This window comes from Bactrocera tryoni, unplaced genomic scaffold (genome assembly GCF_016617805.1).
Source record: "Bactrocera tryoni isolate S06 unplaced genomic scaffold, CSIRO_BtryS06_freeze2 scaffold_760, whole genome shotgun sequence".
NCBI lineage: Eukaryota > Metazoa > Arthropoda > Insecta > Diptera > Tephritidae > Bactrocera > Bactrocera tryoni.
In genome coordinates this window covers 131,625-148,986 of record NW_024396423.1, presented here as the reverse complement: position 1 = coordinate 148,986, position 17,362 = coordinate 131,625, and the positions used below count along the sequence as shown (strand labels likewise).

At 35.6% G+C, this 17,362-nt stretch overlaps 1 long non-coding RNA gene across 2 annotated transcripts in view; it reads right to left on the bottom strand.

The window, feature by feature from the left end:
* Window positions 1–13,029: 13,029 nt before the first annotated feature.
* LOC120781946 overlaps window positions 13,030–17,362 on the bottom strand; it is a 69,641-nt gene continuing 65,308 nt past the window's right edge. The window contains exons 3-4 of one of the 2 annotated variants that reach the window (XR_005706196.1): window positions 13,397–13,672; window positions 13,030–13,336 (exon numbers count right to left, since the gene is read on the bottom strand). This is a non-coding gene — a long non-coding RNA (uncharacterized LOC120781946). The remainder of the gene's footprint in view (window positions 13,337–13,396; window positions 13,673–17,362) is intronic. The other variant, XR_005706195.1, reaches the window with a different exon arrangement.

Sequence of the window (17,362 nt, the reverse complement as noted above, 5' to 3'; positions counted from 1 at the left end):
TTTCGTATTTATGAATTTTATTTTATTGTTATTAATTTCAAGAAAATCTTCTTCAAGATTAATTTTTGCATTTAATGCTTTAAGTATATTTTGACCAATTAGTCCGTTGAAGTTTTTATTTCTGAATGACGTTACCTTCCAAGCCATTTTATTCGGGTCATTGAATTCTTGAGGTACTTCTGTTATAATTTCAAAGTCTACTTTTGTTTGTCCTGATAGTGTACTATATATGTTAGGTTTTACTAATTTAGTCCTTTTATATTCTTTTAACGAATGTTCGTCGATCAGGGTTGTCGTAGAACCGGTATCGATTAAACATTTAATTATATTTTTACCTATTGTTAAATTTACTATCGGTAACTGTTGTTCTCGCTGGTTAATTGAAAATTTACTTCACCAGTTTCTTCTGTATCGGTATTATTTTCTTGAAGATGAGCGACATTATTTTGGTTTCTACTTGTGTATATTGGATTTCTATATGCTCCTAAATTTCTTGAAAATTGTTGTTGTGTTTGGGGATTATCTTGCTCGAATTATTGTTTTGGTTTTGAAACCGGTTAATTGTTTGCCTGCCTTGATAATTATTTTGATCTACTGGGTTGCGATTTGGCCCTAAAATTATTGCTATTATTTGATTGTGTGTTGTTGCTATTTGTACTAATTTTATTCTGTACCAGACCACATTCCTCCAGACAATAATATGCTTCTCTAAGATTCCCTATGCTTCTACTATGTATTAAGCTGGCTAGATGCACTGGCATGCTGCTCAAAAATGTTTTTAATATCATTGCCTCGTTTATTGCCGGAGAAAACTCTTTTGGTTTTCCCGGGTCTTGATAATATTTATTGTTTAATTTATCTAATATATTTTTAAGATAATAAAAAGATTGACTTACATTATAATTTCTTACGTTCAGCGCCTTGTGGTACAGTTGATGATACGATTCGCGAACTCCAAAATTCCTCAGGAGTTCTTGTTTTGTTTCTGTCCAGCTTGGATTGTCGAGGGCTCTAATTGCGTTAGCTGCTTCTCCTTGAATTTTTTGGACGTGCCGCTTATAAAAATACTCTCCACGTTGGTACCGGCAAACAAGTCGATGAAAAGTTCGACTTCATTAATAAATGATGTGACGTCGTATGTATTATCTCCTCGGAACTCCTGGATTCTCGCTGCTTCTTTTAGTGCTTCCGATAGTGGTAATTGAAAAGTTGGATTGTTATGTGGCAAGTGACGTGTTGCAGCAGATGGAGTTTGATTTGCTGCAGCTTCTATTGACACTGCCGATGTGGTTGCTTGTTCTGTTTTATGTGTTTCCATTTTTTTTTTTTTTTTTGACTGCGTTCGACTGCCAGTTATATTTTAACTTTTAATTTAATTGTATTTTTTTGTATTGGCGTTCGACTGCCAGTTATATTTTAACTTTTAATTTAATTTTATTTTATTTTATTTAAATTTAACTTGAACAGTTTAGCTTTCGTTCGTTTTAGTTACTTTTCTTGAGAGAAGTAACCCCGTGACTGCGCCAGTTAAGTGTGTAGAGCCAAGATTAAATAAAAACACAAAGTTGTTATAATTAACTGCACTCTACTTTATTGGTTCTTCTGAACTAAACTTGAAATGTCGATGTCACTGCTATTTATAATAATCAAATTGTTCAGCTGCTAAGCTGTTATACGATAACTTATTGTTTATTTGTTTGTGTACAAATTCTGCATATGCAGAATTTACTGGTCAATGCTCGAAAATTAATATAAACAATAATAAAGTGAACGACCCTTATGCAAACATATTGCTTAAGTGTCGTTCTGTACATAAATAGTGTAAGTGTCGCTACAAAGTAATAAGCGACAATAATTAAAACTGCTGTTTATGCTTAATCGGCATATTTCGTTTTTGATTGTTTATATGTATTTTCGTGCATTGGCTTTTTAATTGTGGAGGCTAAGCCTTAGCTGTGGTTTTGGAGTTGGAGCTGCCGTCGTTGTTACTGACGTAACTCGCGCGGACTTTATTGTTGACAAAGGGCAACTTATGTTAACTTATACACAGATTTTAGCAAAGCTTTTGATAAAGTATCCCTTTCAATTCTTTTGAATAAACTTGATCTTCTCGGTTTTCAACCAATATTTCTAAAATGGGTTGCTTCTTATCTTAGTACAGTAGACGCTCGGAAATTAGAACCACTTTGTTTTTGGGGTAGTTCTAATTTCCGAAATGTTATAATTTCTGGACGGTTTTTTTTTTAACGTGAATAATAAAACTAAGAGTTAAGCCACTTCCTTCAAAACTATATAAAAACATTTTTTTTATTTCTTTTCTTATTTTTTTTTAAACATAACAATTCAGTTCATTACATAACAATTATTAAAAAAAAAGCAACTAAAAATTTCAGAAATTAATTAAAAACTCAGGATAAGGGCTCAGTTCAAAATTAATTTTTGTTTGACATATAATCAGTAATATTTGTTTGTTTTTTTGGTTTCTTTAAATCCGATATAACAATATCGTTACGGAGGCCAAAAGATTGGTCATGTGCTTACTGGAAGACAATTCACTCTTGTTGCACCAATTTATTAAATTGTTAACGCTTTCAATAGCTATAACATTTGAAATAACTGGTGTGTCATCAACAACATCGTCTTCACTGCTATCAGAAAACTCATCATCGCTACTTAGGTCATCACCAGTTCGGTCTTCAAACTCATCTTCATTCCATTTCTCGATGTCAGCAATACACATGAAACTGTTTGGATCAATTTCTGCTAAAAGAGTTTGATTTACTTGGAGAGATTCATTGCAGTCCTCATTTTTGTTAAGCAACTCTGCTAGTGGCACATCATCATCGCTGTCGTATTGGTCAGAGTCCCAATTTAGCAACTTTGACCAAGAATTCCTCATCACTTTTGGAGTTATCTCATCCCAAGCTTGTTTCAGAAATATTATTGCCTTTCGGATGGAATGGGATTTCAACAGACTATTCAGTGCACCACCTTCAGCTATTATTTCAGCAAGTAACTTACTTCTGTAAACAAGTTTTGTTAACTTTATGGGATTTTGATCCATTGGTTGCACAGCTGCTGTCATTTGGCGGCAAGAAATATGCAACTATGTTGCCATCTTTGCTTTGAAGATGCTCAATCGGTGCATGCGAGCAGTTATCGATAAGCAAAAAAGAGCCTTCGGAGGCAAGTTATTTTTTGAGAAAACTGGATGACCTGTAAACAAAAAAATATTTTAAAATTAAAGAAATTAAAAGCAAAATTATTTTCTCTTACTCCATTAATAAATATCTTGTGAAACCAATCATGAAATATCCGAGACGTCATCCAAGCATTTTTGGAAAAGTTGTAATGAAGTGGATTTTTAAAACCTTTGAAGCTCCTGGGATTTTTAGCTTTTCCAATAACTAAGGGCACTAATTTGTGAGACCCATCAGCATTTGAACCAAGTAAAATTGAAATTCGTTCTTTTTGAATTTTGTATCCAGGCGCACTTTTTTCACAAGCAGAGACATATGTTTTATCTGGTAGGCAACGATAAAATAATCCGGTTTCGTCCACATTATATAATTGCGACTCTATTAACCCCATCTCAGTGACTTTTGCACGGAATCTGTGAATAAATGGAGTGATGGAGGCAATATCACTAGAAAGAATCTCGCCACCAATTTTTAAAAAACGAATGCCGTGTCGCTTTTTAAATTTAGTAAACCATCCATCGCTTGCTCGGAATGCATTTTTATTTTTATCGGGGTATTCTTCACCAAAAATTTGTTTAGCTTTTTCCTTTAATATTGTTGCTGTCAATGTACACTTCCTTTCGCGTTGTTTTAAAAACCACTCATAAAGACGACTTTCCATTTTCGGATATTCGGCACTATGCACAGTTTTATTTGATGCTTCCTGATAAGTGTTGGAAACAGCATTTAATATAGATGACCTATTTGACTTGATATAGCTGATGGCAGATTTGCTCACGTTGAAATCTAGCGCTAGACGATTCCCTTGAACACCTTTGTCCAGCTTTTCTAATATCTTTACTTTGGTTTCCAAAGATAAAGTGTTTTTTTACGTTTATTTGACATTTTTGGTAAGTTATTTTTAGTTTTCGGTAGAGTCTAGCAAAATTTATCCACGCGTATCAAATTTCACATACGAATGACAAAAACACCAAAAATATGGCAAAACAAAAACTAAAATATAACTTGGGGATTCCCCTTTCTATTTTACATTTGTTCAGTAATATAAAAACCAAGAATGGGAATTCCCCTGTGTTAAAAATGAAAAAAAATTCTCAGAAATTAGGAAAATAAGGCAAAACAAAAACTTAATATAACTTGGGATTCCCCTTTCTATTTTACATTTGTTCAGTAAATAAAAATCAAGAATGGGAATTCTCCTGTTTAAAAAATGAAAAAAAATGCTCAGAAATTAAAACTGAGAAACTTCAAGTTCTAATTTCAGAGCGTCCAATGCATTAAAAACTCTTGTTCTAATTTCTGGATGTTCTAATTTCTGAGAGTTCTAATTTGTGAGCGTCTACTGTAATAGAATTCAACAAGTCATATTTAACGATACTTTTTCTGACATCATCGGTGTTCCTTCAGGCGTTCCTCAAGGCAGCCATCTTGGTCCAATTCTGTTCTTGTTATTTATTAATGACATATTATCTGTTGTTAAGTTTTCAAAAGTTTTATTATATGCTTAAGATGTAAAACTTTTTAAAACGTATTCTTCAAACAGTGAAAGATGTCAGTTGCAAACAGACTCTAACAACCTAGTTTCTGGGTGTGATACGAGTAGAAACGACCTGCCATTGAGCCTTGAAAAATTTAAAACGATGTGATTTTCACGTAGATCTGTAGACCCTACTTCATACGCAATACAAAACTTTAGGTTGGAGAAAATATGCAGTTTTGTTGATCAGGGAGTAACTATGGATCCCAAACTCAATTTTAATCTTCACGCATCTTCCACGGTTTTTAAAGCTAAAGGCGCTCTTAGTTTTGCTAAACGTTGGTCTAAACAATTTAAAGATCCGCATACCACAAAAATTCTTTTTACATCTCTGGTGAGGCTTATATTAGAGTATGCATCTGTGGTTTAGTACCCTAGTTACCAAGTCCATTCTGATAAGTTAGAGTCCGTTCAAAACATTTTTTACTTTTTGCCTTAAATCATTTGCATTGGAATCCAATCCCAGTTTAAATCTTCCCCTTTACACTAACCGTTTAAAACTTATGTATAAATCTCCCGACACTCGATAGTCGTAGGGAGATGTTTGATATATTATTTCTAGTAAAACTCAAGAATGGGTCAGTCTGTAGCCCATCTCTCTTATCTGATATTAATTTTAATATTCCCGCTCGCTCTACCAGGCATTTTAGACCCTTACTTTTAAAATTTTCTAGAACAAATTCTGAGTTAAACGAACCATTCCGCCGTATATGTCATGATTTCAATTCTCATTCCAGCACATTTGATCTAACAGACTCACTCTTTACCATTAAACAAAATAAGCCTTGCATAAGAGATGAATTAAATAGTTTTGTTAGGGGTTGGTATATATATTTGGCACATTTCTTAAGAAAGCATGAAGGGATCATATCTGGGTCGTAATTGTATGATTGTTCTAACATATTTAACTGATATAAGACGTCTGCTTCGGGAAAGGTAGGTGCATTAATAACAGAAATCGGACATAACTTGTGCTGATGCGGAACATTTTTTGGAGATTTTGGAGAATAATTGGACTTAAAGAATTCAGCGAACATAATAGAAATGGTGTGATTGTCACTAGACATACTAGACTTATATTTCATAGCGGACGGAAAGTTAGAAATCCTGCGTTTGGAGTTGACGAAACCATAGAACAATTTTGGATTACGTATAATATTATTTTTTATTTTATTTATATAATTATTATAACATATTTTGTTAAGTTCAGCAAATTGTCGACGCAATTTAGAATATTTTGAATAGTCAGCAACTAAACCAGTTTTTTTAAAATGTTTAAAAGCACGAGATTTTCTATTTTTTAATTTTCATAATCCTTTCGAAAACCATAAATTAGAACTAGATGGCCAGAATGAGTTGTCAAGTATCAATTGAAAACTGTCAGCGGATACGTCGATCTTAAATGACGAAATATCCCGGTTGTACTTGAAATTAAATTTACGGATGTCTGTATCTACCGTTTTTAATTTCGACGAGATGTAACTTTTTATATCATCGACTGTGGTATCCGCAGAAAGTCTCGAGACAAAAATTGCCTTTTTCCGCGGTATTACAACTAAGTTTTTATTAGCTGACTTGTAGGTATTTGGATTCGGATCTTGAGATGTTTTCCGCTTACCGTGTTCAGTAACAGTTTTCTCAGTGTCCTGAGCAGACGGAACATTCTCTCCTTGCGGACAAGGGGATGCAAGATTAATGAGGTCAATAGTGGGTGGGGGCATTCTTTTTAAGGAAGATACAGTGGTATCTTCATCAGACGGATGTTTTCGTTTAGGTGTTGGATTCTCTTCCTGAATATTTAGGCATTGAAATGATTGAAACAGCATTTTATAACACCTAAATTTTTTAGTTAGGTTTTCAAGCTCACGACTAATCTCCTTGAAACCATTGCGCGCCTGCTTAAAAACTTTAAACAATTCAATTTCAGTTGGTCTGCATTTCAAGCAAGACCAGCGCAATCCCATACTGTCAAGAATAGAATCCAATATCCTACCTGTCAGTCCAGCACATTTAAGATGGGCAAGCCCATCACAAAGCCAGCAAGACACAAAGCGTTCCGACTCGCCTTTCACAGAGCAGTTCGGAAAGTTACAAGTCTTAATGAACAAAAACAGTATTAAACAAAAATATAAAAAAATGTTAAATACGGATAATAGAAGTAAAAAGCACAATGACAAAAATATTTATAACAAATCAATGCAATAAAATAGTTGGTTATCAAAGATAACAACCAATGTAGCGAGATGCACTGTAACACGCGAAAAGTGAGAAACTCGCGAACAGCTGTGGACAAAGATGGAAATGAATAAAAACCAAGAAAGAAATTTAAGTAAGCAATATACATAAATTAACACTAACAATTGCACTATTTAAAAAGTAGCAGCAAAAACAAATTGGAAATGACTCGGCGCAATAACCATTCCGGCGTATATGTCATGATTTCAATTCTCATTCCAGCACATTTGATCTAACAGACTCACTCTTTACCATTAAAAAAATTATTTTATCTACTCTTAACAAGCAACATTTAAAAATTATAAACTTTAATTTAATTCTTAATTTTGGCTGTTGAAATTTTATTTCTGTAGCTGAGCAGCTTAAGATTGCAACGCTTATAACTCTCTTGCCTTTTATGACTCGGCTAATTTCGCTCGTTCGGGGATTGCGCCCCTCGCGTCGGTTGAGCAGGAGGAGGGTAATTGTTGAGTATTATTATTATAACTAAATTCGCCCAGCACGAATGCTATCGAAATTCCAACTGATAGTGTGAAAATGGATGAAATCGGAGGCAAGCCCTGCTACTCCTCTTTTAACAGTTCAAAACTACAAAAAGCGCGATAAATCAACAACTAAAGCCGCCAGAAACACTAAAATTTAACGACAGTATGGTATGACACAGGGTGACGCAAAAGTCATAAGATGATCAGAAGATGCTACAAATTTTGCAATTGACCTCTAATGTCAGTTCTGTTTTGACATTTGCGTAGTAAGCTCATGCGAAATACACGTATATGAACAATGGTACGATACATTGCGTACCGATATGCTGAAGAATGAATTTCCTGGGCAGCTAAACTCCCGTTTAGCGATTTGCACTGGGCAGCAAGATCGCCTGATCTGACCGCTCCAGACTAATTTTTGTGGGCTTTTTGTCGCGGGTTTATGTCAACAAGCCTCAGACTCTTGCAGCTCTTAAAGACAATATCCGTCAAGAATGTGAGGACCTATCGCCGGAAGTTTTGGCCAAAGTGATGGAAAATTACATAAAAAAGTCTCAAATGACAATCAACTGCAGCGGCGGCCATTTACATGATATCATATTCTTAACTTGGTGTAAAAAAAGTTAAAAGACCAAGTAAAAATAATTCATAAGCAGAATTAAAGTTTTTCATTTTTTAAACAAGTTTTTCATTTTCTAAAAAACATAGGAAAGTTATTTTTGAGTCACCTGTTATAAGGGCCGGTGTTAAAATTGTAGGATGGGCGTGGCGCCGCCCACTTTTTGGTTATCCAATATTTCGGGAACCGACGAAAAGATTAAGATAAAATTTAGTACGTTGCATTATTTTCATATTCTTATATTACTTTGCGAAGATGAGCGAAATCGGACAATGACAACGTAGTCTATTACTAGCAGTACTTTCTATATAGCAAAACTTGAAATTCCACTTGTTCGTTCGTTCAGTTTCCAGTATACAAACCAAGAAGTAATTAACATAACGGGATTAAACCTTGAACGAATAATTTCTTTAGTGTGTGCCACTTTATAACCAAAATTTGATTAAATCCAAAAAAACTGTTCAAGCCCCTAGGTACCGAATATTTAGATCCTGGTACCTATAGTTGATCGAAAATGTCGGTTAATGTGTGGTATATTTATGTAACTGAAATTCAAGGTAGTTCTATTTTTATAATTGTAGGTCTGTATGTCAAAAATGGGTTGAATCAGACCAATTCTTCCCTTTAGCCCCCTTAGCCCTCATTTCTTAATATAAAGATTTTCGAACTGCGGGGTGACTGTCCTCTAAATGATTGATTTTAAAATTTTAAATTATTTCCCCGACTTCGATTCTTGCAAGTTGCAAGAGTATAAAATCTCGGTTGCACCCGAACATAACATACGTTCAAAAAAAAAGTAGTCTCCATCAAAATAAAAAGCTCTTAATTTAAGAATGCTATATCCTATTCCAGCTGAACCAATCACTGTGACATTTACCTCAAACAATTCATCTAGGAGAACTTTTATAAGGTGAATTGACATTTTTCTTTTTATTTTCACTGTAAACCTGATCGTATACGGCTTAAATTTTGTTGACGAAAGAACAAGTACGTTAAAAGTTTTTTCTGCCATAGATAATTACATAATTATGGTAGTTGACAACTTCGCCAACATTGAAAGGATTACTCAATGGAACGCCTGTTGTTTTTTTCATATACTCAATTTTATTTTCGCTACCAAAATGTCTAAATAAATTTGGTTTTTGATTTCGAAAAATTATAACCTATGTGCTCAAATGCTTTATAGTTCTTCGACCTGGAATCGAAGATGCCCGAGTGTTCGATTTGTCAGTTGCAATTGGATACCCTTATTTATGTAATGCTATTGTGTACTAATATGTGCTGCTCACCTTTTTACACGTTTTCACATGTACCGCTGCTTGCGATTTCATGTGACCAAAATTGTGAACGTTTCATATCATTTCTTTTTCCATATTTCTCGGTACGACCATAGCTGCTGACCTTTCCACTGTTTATCTAGTAAACCGTCTTCCATGACGTACACAAATAGCCTTTTATTTTTCGGAATTTGGTAATCCTAATGTTTCATTTTGGCAACTCACGACTATATCGTCTAGTTTTAAATTTTTGATGTTATTCTCAAAACGTTTTGACATACGACCGCTATTTATGTTGCTTACTGTACAAAAAATACGTACGCAAAATTAAACCGCGAACATTTTCGAGCGATTACTTTTTATAACTTTTGACGTGGATTAACTCAGCAACAGTGCAGCGATGACCTTAATTCAGTTTTTGGCGACAAAGCTCCATTAAGAGCCAATGTTTATCGATGGTATGGTGAATTCAGTCGTGATCGTAGATCACTGCAAGTCGGATTTCGTGAAGGTCGTCCAAATTTAGTTTTTCTTACGGAAACTATTGTTACTGTGCACAAACTGATGATTGTCATGTGAGCTATCCTGAGAAAGAGGCAACTAAAGGCATTAAAAGGATCAGCATACATTTAATATTGCATGAACATTTGACGGTGAAACACATTCATATTACATCCCTTCTTCTTCTTAATTAGCGTAGACACCGCTTACGTGATTATAGTCGAGTTAACAACAGCGCGCCAGTCGTTTCTTCTTTTCGCTACGTGGCGCCAATTGGATATTCCAACCGTAGCCAGGTCCTTCTCCACTTGGTCCTTCCAACGGAGTGGAGGCCTTCCTCTTCCTCTGCGTCCGGCGGGTATTGCTTCGAACACTTTCAGAGCTGGAGTGTTTTCGTCCATTCGGACAACATGACCTAGCCAGCGTAGCCGCTGTCTTTTAATTCGCTGAACTATGTCAATGGCGTCGTATATCTCATACAGCTCATCGTTCCATCGAATGCGATATTCGCCGTGGCCAACGCGCAAAGGACCATAAATCTTTTGCAGAACTTTTCTCTCGAAAACTCGCAACGTCGACTCATCAGTTCTTGACATCGTCCAAGCCTCTGCACCATATAGCACGACGGGAGTTATAAGTGTCTTATAGAGCTTGGTTTTTGTTTGTTGAGAGAGGACTTTGCTTCTCAATTGCCTACTCAGTCCGAAGTAGCACCTATTGTCAAGAGTTATCCTGCGTTAGATTTCCAGACTGACATTGTTGGTGGTGTTTACGCTGGTTCCAAGATAGACGTAATTATCTACGAATTCAAAGTTATGACTGTCAACAGTGACATGAGAGCCAAGTCGCGAGTGCGACGACTGTTTGTTTGATGACAAGAGATATTTCGTCTTGCCCTCGTTCACTTCCAGACCCATTTGCTTTGCTTCCGTGTCCAGTCTGGAGAAAGCAGAACAAACGGCACGGGTGTTGAGCCCTATGATATCAATATCATCGGCATACGCCAGCAAGGTATGTTCATTATTGTTAAGTAATAAAACGTGGTGGTTTCAATTATAAAACACAGGGTTTGTCCACTCGTTACAATTATTTAAAAACTTTCAAAATAAGCTCCTCCTTCGACGATGCAGTGCTGCCAGCGCGATTTCTTAGCATTGAAGGCGTCACGAAAGGCATTCTCCGGAAAAGCCTTAGGAGCCGAGGTACATGTTGTTTGGATACCCTCTGCGGCGTCTGCCGCAGGGAAGATTGCCTCTTTATATTGGGATCATACTCAAGGATCCATGACGCGTGTCCTGTGATTACGTTGTTCAAAAATGGGGGGTGTTTTCACACATGTTCAAATTTTCTTGGCACACTTCCACTCGCCACAACTTCTGGTCGTCTGCGAGAACTTTTGGAATCATCTCCGCGCACAGCTTGTGCATGTTCAAGTGCTCTGTTACAATGTCATGAACCACAGATTTTGATAAATTTAACATCTGGGCAATTAAACGAATACTTAGTCGACGGTCTGAGTTCAAAACTTTGCGCACATGAGTCCCACTGTCGGTGTTTGTCGAGGTCGCGGGTCTCCCAGCACGGTCTTCTTCAGCGACCTCTTCCCAGCCCTCCAAAATGGTCTGGTGCCACCGAAACACACTACTTTTTGCTAAAGCAACATCTGGGTAAGCCTGTTGGATCATATCAAACGCCTCTGTCGCATATTTATCGAGTTTTCACACAGAATTTAACCGCGTACCTCTTCTCTAACGACCGCTGCATTCTCGGTTTGAAGCACTTGACTCTTCAGGTGCTCGAAGACAACTGAACAGCAGCTCGTTCGTTAGCTAGGAACACCCTCTACCGAATTCAGTCGGTGGGCCCACGCTCCGAAGTACGGTCGCGGCGAGAGAAAATCAGTCCTATTACTTTCCGAATAAATCCTGTACAAAATAAATGTTTCTTTGATTAAAAAATGCCTTTGTGTCAAAAATGGGTTGATCGGATAAATACATCCCTTAGTCCCCATATACCTAATATATAGGTTTTCGAGAAATGGGAAAGTACACTATGTACTACTATTGTACATACATATAGGTACCATACACTGAAATAAACACAAAACCATTGCATTTTTTTAAACACTTCTCAAACACAAGTGTAAACAAACGTTGCAATACTACTATATATGTATGTATAATCACTATTTTTAGCTTACTACATATGCATCTTGCAAAAAAATCGTAAAATCTTTAAAAAATTTTGGCCGCAACATAACTGACAAACAGACAGTTTTGTAAACGAGAGGATGGAGTCATGTGTAGAAGTTCACGCAAGTGAGGAAAGTTCTCTGATCGCCATTCACTTGGGAGTGGCCAGAAACGATTCTTTTACACATGGCTCAAGCAGCTCACTACTTCCGGTCTTTGACCAAGTATTCTCTGGGTAGCCTAAGAACATCCATTCGAAGGCGAGCTAATGTGAGAAGGCTTGGGTCCCGCCACGTAAAAAACAATACCAATGAAAAAAAAAAAAAACAAAAAAAAAAAACGCTAATGACAGAAATACCATATATAACGGTACTTCCTGGAATATGTTCAGGAATGGCTTAAGACGATATGGTATATTTTATTACCAATCAACATTGAATTTGAAGTTTTTAGAGATGTTTAAACTTTAGGTGTTACACATATGCACTATCCGGTCTACGAGATGTTGTGAGGAGAATGTTTCTCCATGTTGGCATACAGGTGATGAACTATTTATTTCGTATCTCATGAGTTCATTTGAAATTTCTGCCATTTGTCTGGGTTGTAATATTGTCCTTATATTCAATATTGTCGAAAGTCTCTAATCGTTGGTCCTTAACTTTTGCTGTGGTTTACATCGTTGGGATCGATTATTATTCCGAGGTTGTTGTTGTGGTTTCGTGATAACTAACTTTGTTCTCTTGCTTTCTACCAAAGTTTTCTACATATGTTATGATGATGGTATACCCAAACTCGTGTAATGGTGACGAAACTACCGACTTGACGGAAACACTATGGGTTTTTTACAAAGTTAAATGAAATAAGGCTTTTCAGTATCTACGTATGGCTTACTTATTACTTATTAAAGTACATAATAATTTTTATTACATGAAAAATAACATATTGAAAAATTTTTTTATTGCTAAAACAAGAGACATACAAGCTGCCAAGAATGTTCAAGAATAACTAACCAATTTTATTTTTGTGTACTTACGTATCGTGAGAATTTTTATCAATTTTTATGGATGTGGGGTCGATTTTATTTCTGCCAAATATTTTTAATATATTTTCAAACCAGTCGTCTGAGGATATATCCATAGAGTCCAAATCTTTTGCTGCATAAGTAATATTAGTAAAGCCATTCCAAGGTTGAGATTGTATTCGTAGTGACGAAAGTTTAACTAATGCTGCCCCTTTAAGTGAAGGCGCACGCTTTAAATAAGCTTTGAGTGATTTGAAAATAAGATTGGTCTAGAATATAAATAATATGTATGTATATAAACTGAAAATAGTTGTATTATTATATTATACTCTTTTTATTGCGTTTTTAATATCTCTTGTAGAATGGTGAGTCACAAAAATTGCAGAAGTTACATCGGGTAGAGCCCACATTGTAGCGCGAGTACATATTATTGGATTTGGATTATCTGGTGGCAATATTCCAAGAGTAAAAAGAATTAGCATCGAATTATGTACAACGCGTGTAGAATATTTGACAAGCAATTCTTCAATTGCTTTTATATAATCTGGACTTCGAACCACGATAGGGTTATTCCATTTATATGGTAATAAATCGGTCCAATTAAGCTAGAATTGTAAAAGTATTTAAAACATTTATTATAACAAAAATTATAATAATAAGTAGTAAGAGCGTACATACATATGTATTTGCCTGCATATTAGAATAACTTGCAACTGAAATTGAGCATAATAATTACGTATACAGCTTGTGATTTATACACTCGAATTAGCATGGTTATATTTAAAGGTACATTTAAATTAGTACTTTGATGCGTGATAAACGGCAGTGGCATAAATACGTTCCCCCCAAACATACCGGTTGTACCGATATTTTTGCAAAAGTGAAATACCAATTTTGAATGGGAGAGTAAAAAAAATGTTTTCAACGTATTTCCCAATGATTTTGACACATTTTGACCACCTTTCTGACAAGTGGTGGATACCATGTTAACAGAAATGTTTGTCTTTTTAAGCAAACCAATCTGGCACCCAATTTTAGACTCCAAGCCAAGTAATTTCATTGACGTCTCTACTAGCCCGATTAGTATTAACAGTTTCACCAATTTTTAGAAACTCAAGATACATATAACACACCCTTCTAAACCCTCCAAATATAGAGCACTGACTTCTCACTGAATCGATCTGTTCTTAAAGTCGATGTTGATGGTTGGCCCAAATTATTCCATCATTTTCTCTGATGTTGTTTGTTAATGACTGTTTGATTATTTAACATGTTTGACAGATGTCAAGCCATCCAAACGGGGAAAAAATTAAGGCTCGTAGACAACACATTTTTTCTACCATTACATTTGTATTTAACGCTCCCTTCATATCGGTAAACTTGGTAAGTTTATATCTGGAATTTTGTAAAAAAAATAACAATAAAAATTAACTAAATTGTACAAAACAATAAACGCACATTTTTATTTTTAAACAATTGTGCAAGCTTGAGTGATGTGCTCCCTGATACGTTGTGTTGCACAAATCGTCTAGAAAGAACTGCACCCCATTGAACTTCTATGTTGACAATGACGATTATTCCGTAGGTATTAGAAATGACGAGCGTGATGTTTGGATTGGTTCCTTGCGAAAGACTAGAATTGGCATGATTCATCAACCAAACACTTGAGAATTGCTCCTGATTGTAAAATTACCGTTTATCGTGTGTCTCTGCGACCGCTGCGATTGACGACGTCATGGATGTGTTGGTGTGAGGAGGTTGGCTAGATGTACATACGAGTATAGTATGTATACTCCTTTGCGTTCTCGGAGCTGAGACTCTTGGTATATTCTAACCGTCTTGGGCGTACTCTCGATATCTTTAGGTCTATTTCTATTGGAATTTGGATACATGTTGAAAAGGTGGGCTTGTTCTTCATTTCGATCATGATATTATTCTATATTTATGTATTTATTTATGCATTTTGCTTCAAATTAAATTTATTTTATTATTTATTTTTAATTAAAGCAAAATAAATTCAATCTGCTTTCTAACCAACACTGCTGTTCCACCATGTGCCTCTCCATTTGGGTGGTTTGTAACCAGCGTTTGAAAAACTACGCTACTCTCGTAGCATTTCATTTTACTCTTGCTACCACTCTCACTTTGTCGGGAGCCGCAGCATAGCCGTAGCATAACAATGTAAAGTATGTGCTCTACTCTGCTCCGAGTTTTGTTAGGTAAAAAACTATAGCTGGAGCGGGAGCAAAAAATTAAATTCTGCGCTATGCTCTGGCGTAGCGGTAGAAAAAAATTGGGAGCGGTAGCACAGCAGAGCTAATGAAAATTTTCATGTGCTACAGCTCCCGAATGTGTTTGTTGTTTTTTTTTCTTTTTTGCTATTTTCTGGCATTTACAAGTATGGTACAAGTTGGTATATAAAAGAAAGTCGTTTATAACTCAAGAACGTAAGAAGCAGGGTAAGGACATAGGATACATTTTATCTCTTTATGCTAAAATTCAATACAGCTCATAAATACAAAAATTATATTTCAAATCATAAGCATTTGTTCAAAATTTATGTAACAATCATTTGAAAATTTTAGTCATTCAAAAATAGAAAGAAATAAGTAAAAATTTTCATTTCCAAACATGCTTAGTATATGGGTTATACTGATTTTGCTTCTTAACCAGGTAGTTTTTTTTTAAGACGAGCCCGTCCGATATATTTAATATCACAACAAAAAATGGCATTGGAATTTTCATCGTCAAGGCACTGCGGATACTTTGCTAGATTATTGGTCAAGGACGCAAATGCATTCATAACAAACCAAACGCGATATCTAACGTAAAGATAAAGCGGAATAATTGGAGTGTTGATAAAAAGGTTTATTATAATTTTAGATATACAGAAATCTTTTCGATTCTTTGCAATATACATTGAAGTATGTATCGGGTGATTTTTTAAGAGCTTGATAACTTTTTTTTAAAAAAAAACGCATAAAATTTGCAAAATCTCATCGGTTCTTTATTTGAAACGTTAGATTGGTTCATGACATTTACTTTTTGAAGATAATTTCATTTAAATGTTGACCGCGGCTGCGTCTTAGGTGGTCCATTCGGAAAGTCCAATCAAGAAATTTTCAGTGAATGGGCCCTAGAAAAGTTGGCAGAAAATCCGCTTTTTTATCGACAAATTTTGTTCAGCGATGAGGCGATGAACCAGAAATGTTGAATGGCTACGTAAATAAGCAAAATTGCCGCATTTGGGGTGAAGAGCAACCAGAAGCCGTTCAAGAACTGCCCATGCATCCCGAAAAATGCACTGTTTGGTGTGGTTTGTACGCTGGTGGAATCATTGGACCGTATTTTTTTCAAAGATGCTGTTGGACCTGCAACGTTACGGTGAATGGCGATCGCTATCGTTCGATGCTAACAAACTTTTTGTTGCCAAAAATGGAAGAACTGAACTTGGTTGACATGTGGTTTCAACAAGATGGCGCTACATGCCACACAGCTCGCGATTCTATGGCCATTTTGAGGGAAAACTTCGGAGAACAATTCATCTCAAGAAATGGACCCGTAAGTTGGCCACCAAGATCATGCGATTTAACGCCTTTAGACTATTTTTTGTGGGGCTACGTCAAGTCTAAAGTCTACAGAAATAAGCCAGCAACTATTCCAGCTTTGGAAGACAACATTTCCGAAGAAATTCGGGCTATTCCGGCCGAAATGCTCGAAAAAGTTGCCCAAAATTGGACTTTCCGAATGGACCACCTAAGGCCACGCAGCCGCGGTCAACATTTAAATGAAATTATCCTCAAAAAGTAAATGTCATGAACCAATCTAACGTTTCAAATAAAGAACCGATGAGATTTTGCAAATTTTATGCGTTTTTTTTTAAAAAAAAGTTATCAAGCTCTTAAAAAATCACCCGATATGTATTACTAAAATTAATGGTAAATTTCTCTTATAATGGTATGTCAAAAATGTGTTGAATCGGACAAATACTTTCCTTATCCCCATATACTTAATACAAAGATTTTCGAGCTTCAGGGTGACTTTGTACCGCATAAATCGGCCAATATGTAAGTTATCCCAATGAAAATAAGAGAGCGTGTTTTATTCATAACAGTGTATCTTAGTGCCTAAAATAGATAAATTTAAGCGAAAATTTGGCCTAGCCCCGATATAACTAATATCAAGATTTACCTACTTTACTTCCCATAGGATTGGTTTTACAAATTAAAGTATTTCCGTGGCTTTGATTTTTGCAAGTTGCAAGTGCATAAAATGTTCGGTTATACCCGAACTTA